We start from the raw sequence: 3,125 nt of genomic DNA, 5'->3' as shown, positions 1-3,125 counted from the left end.
ATCTCTGGTATATGGGGCCAGTGCCCTACTTCTTTGAGCCACAGGCACCACCCCTTTGTCCTCTTATTTATCTGAACTTTACCTTTTAAGAAAATAATGTCTTCAGATCTCCATTCTTGTTTTTGTGTACTTGCTGAATCAGAAATAAACTACTTGTGAACTGTGGCTGCTGGAACAGTTTGCTGTGCCCTGGAGTGGTACATCGGCTATAGTGTGCGCCAGCCTCACCTGTGGTTCTCCTGGAAAAGAGATCCCCACCTTGTGACTCTGGGATGGGGCCCAAGACTGATTTCTGAACACCTTCAGGTGATGTCAGTCATGGCTGCTGCTCCATGGATCACACTTAAGTAGAAAGGCCATAGGGAAATGGTTCCCCAAATTTTCTGCATATTGGAAACTCCTAGGGAGTTTTAAAACCTACTGATGCTGAATCCACTGCCAGGGGATCTGATTTAAGTGGTCCACGATAGGTCCTGGGCTTTGGACGCTTTAAAAGACCCCCTAGGTGGATTTAATGTCTGACAAAATTGAGAACCAATGCCACAGAGCTTGTAATTATAGTTCTTCTATTGGACTCAATTATTTATTTATCTGAGATGAGGATCTCACTATGCTTCCCAGGCTGGGCTGGAACTCCTGGGCTCAATGAGCCTCCTGCCGTAGCCTTCCAAGTAGCTGGGACCATATGCACATCGCTGTGCCTGGCTCTGGACTCAAATATTTAATTAAAAAGTTATTTGAAGGAATAGATGTCAACCATTGCCTTTTATTTTAATCTTAGTTTTATTTTAGTTACAAACTAAATTAACTTAGAACCAAAACTCCTGTGGAGGCTTGCACAAATACACAAATCTGCCCCAAATCAAGAAGCTGACGTTGCCTATACTGATAGTAAGACGTCTTCATTTTTGATTTTTCTGTGGCTTTATATCACTCCATTTTTGATCACCATTATGTTTTTTCCCTTTAATATTACAGCTGTTTTCCCCTTATGGGGTGTAGGAGTTTCTCTTTCGTGTTAACTTTGGCCGGTGTGATGACTATTTGTTGTGGTCATTGCCTCTTGGCCATGAATCTTCAGGAGTCTGTGGAGCTTCTAGCACATGGAAGTCCAGATTGCTAGCAAGGCCTGGGACATTCTCTTCTAATAGTCCCTTAAATAGGTTTTCCAGCCCTTGTGTATTTTCTTCTTCGGGATGCCTACGATTCTTAGGCTTCTTTACATAATCCTGTTTCTCACAGGATTGGTTTGTTCCTCTCATTTCTCTGCTCTTTCTCTTTGACTGACTTGTTTAATTCTAAGATGTTATCTTCAAGCTCTGGAATTTTTTCTTCTGCCTGATCTAGCCTATTCTTAAGGTTTTCCGATGTGTTCCGTATTTCCTTGAATGACGTTTTTATTTCCTGAAGCTCTTGCTTGATTTCTTTATTTTAATAATTCAGTTTCTTTAGTGACATTTAAAAATCATTTCCTGCATTGTTTTTGTGGTTTGTTTTAGATTTCTATTTTATCTTTTATTTCATTGAAATAAAAAAAGATAATAAAAAATAAAATACATATAAAAATTATAGTTGTTACCAGGGTAGGATTCTTTCATGAACATAAGCTGAGCCACACCGGGTTGTTAGGAATTGTGTTTGCAGAGCTGTTTTGATTCCCCTTTTGCTGTCCCACTGGCCTTGCCCTAAGTCCCAGGGAAATCAGTCATGGTAACAGTGTAACCCTTACCCTGGGAAAGAATTTCTTAGAATTTCTTCCATTCACACCCCTACCTTCTCCTCCACCAAAGACCCCACAAATGAACAAAACCACACCATGTGCCCCATCTTTAAGGTACTGGAATTTTGGAGAATTAAGAGCAAATACATTAACTTTAAAGGAGTATGTATCATGGACCAGACTGCCCATGAGGTGTTGCCACCCACACGAACTCCATGTGGCTCTGAGAGAGAATGACTTAGGCTCTCCAGTGTTTTCAATACATTATCTCATTTAATCTTTCCAATGACGCTGTGAGGCAGCTGGTCATGTCTGATTTTACAAATAAATACACTGAAGCATGGAAAGCTTAAGTAATTTACTTAACTTTTGCTAGAAAGTAGCAGAACTGAGATTGAACCCCGTATCTGAGACTCCAAAGCCTGTACCTTTCCAGTAAGTCAGACTTATGTGCTAGGCCCCATCCTCTTGAGCAGCTCTGCTTCCTTTTTATTTAGTATTTCTTTCTTTTTGTTGTTGTTGTTGAGACAGTCTTGTTCTAGCGCTCTGGCTAGAGTGCAGTAGCCTCATCATAGCTCACTGCAGCCTTAAACTTCTGGGCTCAAGCAGTCCTCCTGCCTTGGCTCATTTAAGATTTCTGAGTCTTATACCACTAGCCAGAGAGAGCCTGCATTTCCTAGAGAGCAGGGACCTTTGCACGTTTTCTGTATTTGTTAGAGTGGTTTTGCTCTTAGTAGGTGAAAAATGTTAATTTGATTTGATGGGTATTTCCTTCAAGCTCTGGGTTCCAACAAGAGTCAGAGCAGTATCATCATAACTTTAAGGTCTCTTACCAAACCTAATATAACTACCTAGAGGGCATGGTATCGGCTCTAGCCCTGGCTGAGGTGTAGTTAGATAGCATCATGCTATGGCACGAGAATGAAAGGTATCGGTGAAAAAGCATCAATTCCAAGTAACCCATTCACGATTAGTTTATTTCTAGTCTATTATTACTATATAGGAGAAAAAAGTGAATGTTAAAAATTCCATTTATTCACCCTAAATTTATTTCATGATATGTATTTTTAAATAGCTGTCATTTATAATGTATAAATTTGATATTCTGATTTTTTACCAAATACTATTTCATTTGTACATTTCTATTTCTTCACATGGTTTACAAATTTCTATGATGCTACGTCTTCTTGTTGCTATACTGTAATTAACTTAACCAAAGTTGTTTCTAAATTATTTTTTAGTATTTAGTATATAATGTTTTAGCATTTTAAGTATTTTAATACTTAATGCATTGCTGAAATAATCTTAATAAATTTGGGGAGTGGAAGCACTGTTTTTAAAGGGCATAAGAAGATAAGAATAGTGTTTATTATATAATTGTTTGGTAGTTTTCTAGTAAATGATT

General features: G+C 38.5%; 1 protein-coding gene across 1 annotated transcript in view; it reads left to right on the top strand.

Moving 5' to 3' along the window:
- The window catches only part of LRGUK (leucine rich repeats and guanylate kinase domain containing), a 107,272-nt gene that overhangs the window by 12,855 nt on the left and 91,292 nt on the right, over positions 1-3,125 (top strand). The window lies entirely within an intron of this gene.

This window comes from Otolemur garnettii, unplaced genomic scaffold, assembly GCF_000181295.1.
Source record: "Otolemur garnettii isolate 467f Iridium unplaced genomic scaffold, OtoGar3 scaffold00049, whole genome shotgun sequence".
NCBI classification, from domain to species: domain Eukaryota; kingdom Metazoa; phylum Chordata; class Mammalia; order Primates; family Galagidae; genus Otolemur; species Otolemur garnettii.
The sequence above is the reverse complement of the archived record's forward strand: the minus strand, read 5'-3'. Positions and strand labels throughout refer to the sequence as shown.